Source organism: Arachis ipaensis, chromosome B04 (assembly GCF_000816755.2).
Source record: "Arachis ipaensis cultivar K30076 chromosome B04, Araip1.1, whole genome shotgun sequence".
Taxonomy (NCBI): domain Eukaryota; kingdom Viridiplantae; phylum Streptophyta; class Magnoliopsida; order Fabales; family Fabaceae; genus Arachis; species Arachis ipaensis.
In genome coordinates this window covers 10,132,654-10,140,825 of record NC_029788.2, presented here as the reverse complement: position 1 = coordinate 10,140,825, position 8,172 = coordinate 10,132,654, and the positions used below count along the sequence as shown (strand labels likewise).

Genomic DNA, 8,172 nt, shown 5'->3' with positions numbered 1-8,172 from the left:
ACTCTTACTATTGTTTATACAAGTACATATACAATGTGAATATATATACCTATCATAATCTTGTTTATTTCTATTATTACTAGAAAATAATTCTAATGCATGTATATATATGTATACATATAGGAATGTGACAGATTCGATTTTATTGCCATAAGTAGTGTGTACCTCCAAATCTCAACTTCATACGAAGATTGGATGTTGTGAATCTAATCAAGGAAAAATAGAAAAAAATTTGTCCTAATATTCTTGTACTTACAACTGAAATATCTTTTAAGATGATAAAATTTGTATTTATTTATATTTTTAAAAAATGTAATATTTAATTATTAAACAAATTTATATGAATATGTCACTCATTTTTTTGTATGATTTTTAAAAATTGAAGTATGTTATATTCTACTAAGAAAATTATTACTTTGTACATAACTAGTGTTAAACTCGTACGATACACAGACTTATGTTTGAATTTGACATAATAAATTGAAAATAATATATATACAAGAGTATTAACCCCCTTTACCATAATAAATATATTCTAACAATTTTGATACTTCAGGAGTACCTATAAAGTACCTAATTAATAAGGTAAAATGCATACCAAATTTAAATAATTATATATTCTAATTCTTATAATACTATTTAATATATAACATTAATTACAATTTTTTAGCTAGTCTCATCATATTCAACTTTTACTGTTAATTCGTACAAGCATGTATACAATATGGATATGTATACATCTATTGTGATTTTGTTTATTTATGTTACCACTGTTTATTAATGTGAAACAATTCTAAAGCATATATAAATATATATGTATGTAGGATGTAATGCATCAATCCTATTGCTATAAGAAGCGTGTACATCCAAATCTCAGCACTATAAAAAGATTGGTAGTTGTAAATCTCATCAAAGAAGAAATAGAAAAAACTTGTTCTAGTATTCTTTTATTTACAGTTAAAATACTTTTAAGATGATAAAATTTGGATTCATTTATAATTTTAAAAAATATAATGTTTAAGTATTAAACAAATTTATATTAATGTCACTAGTTTTTTTTTAATATTTTTTAAAAATTGAAGTATGTTATATTCTGCTAAAAAAATTATTACTTTGTACATATCTAGTGTTAATGCATGAGTTTACATTTTAATTCGACATGATAAGTCGAAAATAACATATATACAAGTGCATTAGACACATTTATCCTAATAAGCATATTCTCACAATTTTTATACAATAGAATACTTCAGGAGTACGTAATTAATAAGATAAAATACATACTAAGTTTAAATAATTACATATTCTAATTCTTATAATACTATTTAATATATAACCTTAATTACATTTTTTTGCTTGTCTACATTTATCGTGATCTTGTTTATTTCTGTTCTTACTGTTAATCAATGTGGAACAATTCTAATGTATGTATATATGTGTATGTATGTAGAAATGTGACGCATGGATCCTATTGCCACAAGGAGCATGTACTTCTAAATCTCAATTCTATAAAAAGATTGGACGTTATGAATCTGATCAAATAAGAAATAGAAAAAAATTGTTCTAATATTCTTGTACTTGTAGCTGAAATATCTTCTAAGATGATAAAATTTGTATTCATCTATATTTTTAAAAAATTTAATGTTTAAGTATTAAACAAAATTATATTAATATGTCACTAATTTTTCTTTAATGTTTTTTAAAAATTGAAGTATGTTATATTCTGCTAAAGAAATTATTACTTGTACATAACTAGTGTTAAACTTGTGCTATGCACGGATTTATATTTGAATTTGACATGATAAATTGAAAATAATATATATACAAGAGTATTAACCCTCTTTACCATAATAAATATATTCTAACAATTTTTATAATTTTTATACACGATAGTACTTCAGGAGTACCTATAGAGTACTTAATTAATAAGGTAAAATACATACCAAATTTAAATAATTATATATTCTAATTCTTATAATACTATTTAATATATAACTTTGATTACAATTTTTTTTGCTAGTCTCATCATATTCCATTTTTACTATTATTTCGTACAAGTACGTATACAATATGGATAGGTATATATTTATGGTGATTTTGTTTATTTATGTTACCACTATTAATTAATGTGGAACAATTCTAATGCATGTATAAATATGTATGTAGGATGTAATGCATCAATCCTATTCCCATAAGAAGTGTGTACATCCAAATCTCAACTCCATGGAAGATTGGTAGTTGTGAATCTCATCAAAGAAAAAATAGACAAATTTATATTAATATGTCACTAATTTTTCTTTAATGTTTTTTAAAAATTGAAGTATGTTATATTCTGCTAAGAAAATTATTACTTTGTACATATCTAGTGTTAATGCATGAGTTTACATTTTAATTTGACATGATAAATCGAAAATAACATATATACAAGAGCATTAGACACCTTTACCCTAATAAGCATATTCTCACCATTTTTATATAATAAGATACTTCAGGAGTACTTAATTAATAAGATAAAATACATATCAAATTTAAATAATTACATATTCTAATTTTTATAATACTATTTAATATATAACCTTAATTAGGACGCTGTGAATCTGATCAAAGAAGAAACAGAAAAAACTTGTCTTAATATTCTTGTACTTGCAGCTAAAATATCTTCTAGGATGATAAAATTTGTATTCATCTATATTTTTAAAAAATTTAATGTTTAAGTATTAAACAAAATTATATAATATATCACTCATTTTTTTTGTATATTTTTTAAAAATTGAAGTATGTTATATTTTGGTAAGGAAATTATTACTTTATACATAACTAGTGTTAAACTCGTGTGATGCACAAGCTTATATTTGAATTTGACATGATAAATTGAAAATAATATATATACAAGAGTATTAACCCCTTCTACCATAATAAATATATTCTAACAATTTTTATACACTATAGTACGTCATGAGTACCTATAGAGTACCTAATTAATAAGGTAAAATGCATACCAAATTTAAATAATTATATATTCTAATTCTTATAATACTATTTAATATATAACCTTAATTACAATTTTTTTGCTAGTCTCATCATACTCCAATTTCACTGTTATTTCGTATAAGTACCTATACATCTATCGTGATTTTGTTTATTTATGTTACCACTGTTAATTAATGTGGAACAATTCTAATACATGTATAAATATGTATGTATGTAGAATGTAATGCATTAATCTTATTGTCATAAAGAGGGTGTACATCCAAATCTCAACTCCATAAGAAGATTGGTAGTTGTGAATCTCATCAAAGAAAAAATAGAAAAAATTTGTCCTAGTATTCTTTTATTTACAACTGAAATATCTTTTAAGATGATATTTTTATTCATTTATATTTTTAAAAAATATAATGTTTAAGTATTAAACAAATTTATATTAATATGTCACTAGTTTTTCTTTAATGTTTTTTAAAAATTGAAGTATGTTATATTCTGCTAAGAAAATTACTTTATACATATCTAGTGTTAATGCATGCGTTTACATTTTAATTTGACATGATAAATCGAAAATAACATATATAAAAAAGCATTAGACACTTTACCTTAATAAGCATATTCTCACAATTTACTTCAGTAGTACCTAATTAATAAGATAAAATACATACCAAGTTTAAATAATTACATATTCTAATTCTTATAATACTATTTAATATATAACCTTAATTACATTTTTTTTGCTAGTCTCATCAGACTCCAATACATTTATCGTGATCTTGTTTATTTCTGTTCTTATTGTTAATCAATGTGGAACAATTCTAATGAATGTATATATATGTATGTATGTAGGAATGTGACGCATCGATCCTATTGCCATAAGGAGCATGCACCTCCAAATCTCAACTCTATAAAAAGATTGTACGTTGTGAATCTGATCAAAGAAGAAATAGAAAAAACTTGTGCTAGTATCCTTGTATTTGCAGCTAAAATATCTTCTAGGATGATAAAATTTGTATTAATCTATATATTTTTTTAAAAAATAGTGTTTTAGTATTAAATAAAATTATATTGATGTCACTAATTTTTTTGTATGTTTTTTAAAAATTGAAGTATGTTATATTCTGCTAAAAAAATTATTACTTTGTACATAATTAGTGTTAAACTCGTGCGATGCATGGGTTTATATTTTAATTTGATATGGTAAATCGAAAATAATATTCTATAATCATAAATTTTTCGAGTTTAGTATAACACTATCATTATCATCATATATTAAACGTACTTAATATGATGTTTTATCTTTATTCAAAGCAAAATGAAACTGAAGTCTATAATATTCTTGAACCATAAGAAAAGAGACCTAAAAAAATTATATATATAACTATAATAGTAGCATGTCAATTTTACATTAAACTTTATATCAAAAGGCTAATTGTAACACCCTCACTATCAGAAATCACGCTTTCGGCTGCGCTACTCTGATAGCAAGAAGTATTACGATTACTTTACATACTAAATATTAAAATAGGAGCCTGTGACTCGATACTGTATCGCTAATTTCTTTTAAAACCGAAAATAAATACGTTATCTTAAGAAAAATACAAGCAGGCATAGATTCATATACAAGACTCCTTACATAATATCTCATAATATAATATACATATAAAACATACAACTCCTATCCCTCTTACAAACTTGTAATAATAAAGATGAGGGAAGAAAATAATCTAATTAACAAAACAACATATAAACCAAATGCAGTATAACTCTTCTTAACGCTTCTTTATCCTGTTCCTGAAAAGGTAAAGCTGTAGGGGGGTGAGAACCTAACCACACGGTCTCACCACGAAGTTTCAAAGTTGTCATAAGAAGATATTCAATAAGAAAACTGTTTTCAAGTTCGGTGATTATCATTGCCTTATGAATCTTTTAAAAACCAATAGGTAGTCGTTCAAAACCTTTTCGAAGAAACAATGTCTAATTTTTCAAAAATCCGAAACATTTTCTTTCTTATAAAAGAATCTCAATCAGAAACTAACCACGCAATCAAACAACACAATCATTAACTCAGCACCAAAGTTCATTCTCAAATGTAGCACGCCAGAATAAACACAGGCAAGACAGACAAGGAAAGCACAAGTAGGCAGCAGTTACAGCAAATAGTTCAAGTAGCAGTTACAAACAGTTTAGCAATTAGGCAAACCAAAACAAGTTCAAACCCAAGGAAAGCATACAAATGCATATGATGCATGCCTGTCCTATGGATGATGAGGCTCATCTGTCGGTTATCCAGCCAACCCGACAAGTCTGAATTGTCCTTAGACTGTCCTCGACGTGCATCCCCAAGAGTCTATGCATAGCTTTTTCTCAAATAATCAATATTGCTCAATGGGGGTAACATTCCCGGGAATTTATATAGTGCCCGGTCACACTTACGTCGTAGGGTCAACAGAGTATCGAGTTTTCAACCCGGTACACGTGATGGCAAGCCACGGCACTTAATCCAGGGAACCTCGTATCTCAGATATTTCAAATTCATAAGCCATATAAATAATTCAAAGATCATATCTCAACATTCTCAACATCATAATCATTCATCAATCCATATCTCATTTTCAAATTCATTCAAAAATCATATTTCAAAGAAAATCCTCATCATCCTTCTTTCCATCCCGTTCATTAACAATCCCAAGTTCAAACATAATTCTTTCTTTGATAAATAAATCAATATTAAAACATATAATGTTTAAAAACAAATTTTTTTAAGTAATTACTTCAAATAAAACTTAAAATTTCGGCAGCACCTCCTCTAAAACTTGGACACTGCCACCCTTTTCGGGTCCCAACCAAATCAAACCAAACGCCTGTTAATCATTCAAATCATTTCCAATAACAATTTTACAACAACCACACTCAACCCAAGGAAATTGCAAAATCCAGAATCCAATCAACCAATCCTATAAATTGCAATCTAAATCAACCTTATTCAACAGCATCAATCAATAATTAAGAACTCTCAGTTTTTTCAAACAGTTTCAGACCAAACCGTTCCTCAAACCCTATTCGAACCATTTCCAAAATAGTAAATTATTCTCAATAAGCAAACCATTTTCAAATACTAAGTCCTTTCCAAATTTGTTTTAAAATCAAATTACGATATCAAATCGGGTTTGATATCAAATTAAATTTTAATACTAAATCTTTTCTAAAATCAAATCGTTTCCAAAATTAAACTAAATGCCAATAATAAATCTCTTTCAATAATTCAAGGAAAACCATTTTAACAACATCAATCAACTAATCAAAATACCCAACTTTCTCAATCGATCAATCTATCAATCAAACTAATAATCTCATTCTTCCAAAACAACTCAATTCAATTCATAAGACTTACGAAATCACAAAAAATGTATCTCACGCATTAATATCGATTTATAACAACTCTGGAAAGTAAAACAAGTTTAAGGAAAAGCACCCCTACCTCGAATAATCAAAATTCATAGATCAAATACGTCAAAGAAACCTTTTTCCCTCGACTCGCACTCAACGGCAGCTGCATCCGCCGCTTCGTTTACTTCCACAACGACAGAAACGGCTTTTATTTCAACCATGCAATTACCGGAACTCGGCCCTAGAACGCCAACATCCCAAAATTCTCAAAAATCTATAGCAGAACAATAGCAGTAAGGGTTTCAAGGCTAGAATAACTCACTGTGTCTAAAAAGAAATGAGGTAACGGAGCGGTAGCAGCTCTGGCGGCTACCTCAAGTGACGGCGGCGGCCCGAGTCTCTACTGACAGCAACTGAAATAGCCAAGCAGCGACAATAATGTTTTCAGAATTCAAGAGAATAGAAACCAAACTCATAAACCTTACCGGCAGTGGCCCTTAACTACGGCAGCACCGTTTTCCAGCAACAAAAGCTCGGCCATCCTCCTCTAACAGCGGCGACGGAGCACGCGGCGGTGACAGCGCGCAACTCGGCGACAGTGATGTGACGGCTCACCTCCTTTCTCGCGTCGCACCGTCTCTGTCTCTCTCAATCTCAGCGTCGCTTTCCCTTTCTTCTTCGAGCTCGACGACATCAGACCCATGGTGGCGACGGCAGCGAAGATGAACAGCGGCGCAAGTTTCCTCCTTCCTTCTCTGATCTGACAGCAGCTTCTCCTTGTCGTGGTGCTTTCTCCCTCTCTGAACAGCGTCAATGGCGGCACGTGGATCTGATGGCGACGACGACATGCAGCTCGGCGACGGTCCACAGACGGCGGGCTCGCGGCAAGGGCTCCTTCTCCCTTTCCTTAGTCGTAGCTTCCCCTCTCTTTTCTCTTTTTTTTTTTGATTTTCTGTGGGTGAGTGTGGCAGGGGCTTTGTGTGCTAGGAGTGAAGGTGGTGAAAGTGAGGAGTGGCGATGGAGGGTTAGGTTAGAAGGGATTAGGGTTTTGTGTTTTATTTTTATAATTAGGGTTTAATTTGGGGCAAATGTGAAATTAGGGATTTTTGGACAAATTGGGGTTTTGTTAAATTTTAATAAAATTAAGAGACATTATATTAAATTAAATATAAAATATCCATCTTTAAAATACCTTTCAATTACAAATTTATAAATTAGTTTCGATTAAATGCTAATTAAATAAAAATTGGAGACATAAATTAATTCTCCTTTATTTATAAAATAAGGTTAAAAATATAAATATTTAAAATTAAGGCATATAAAATATTCACTATTTTTCAATTATAAGAACTCTTAATCAAAAATAAGAGTTTACTCAACTTTTATATAAAAATCTTCGAAATACAGTCTTAAATAAATATAATGCATCGTAAATAATTAATTAATAACTTTTAAAAATTTAGAGGTCTTACACTAATAAAATTTTATCGACAACCTAGTATTTGACTAATCTCATTAGAAAAGCAATTGGCATATGATGTTGTGCTCTCAGTTATACATTTTATTTCAAGTTTGAAAGTAGAGTTATAGATAAATTAGTTGTATCTACAGTAAATATTTGTACAAAAGTATAATCATAACATGTTATTAAAATAAAAATACTATTTTTTTTACCTAAATGTTATTAAAAACTTCTTTGAACACGATATTTATTGTTGATGACTTTGGATTGCCGTCTTCGTCCAGAATTAGAACCTTGAAGCCACGGCGACTCTTAACTCTTGACAAAACAACGTAAAG

General features: G+C 28.7%; 1 long non-coding RNA gene across 1 annotated transcript; it reads right to left on the bottom strand.

Moving 5' to 3' along the window:
* On the bottom strand, positions 4,548–4,697 carry LOC110270527. Its single transcript, XR_002360150.1, has 2 exons — positions 4,656–4,697; positions 4,548–4,625 (listed from the first exon to the last, which is right to left on the bottom strand). It is a non-coding gene; the product is annotated as an uncharacterized LOC110270527 (long non-coding RNA).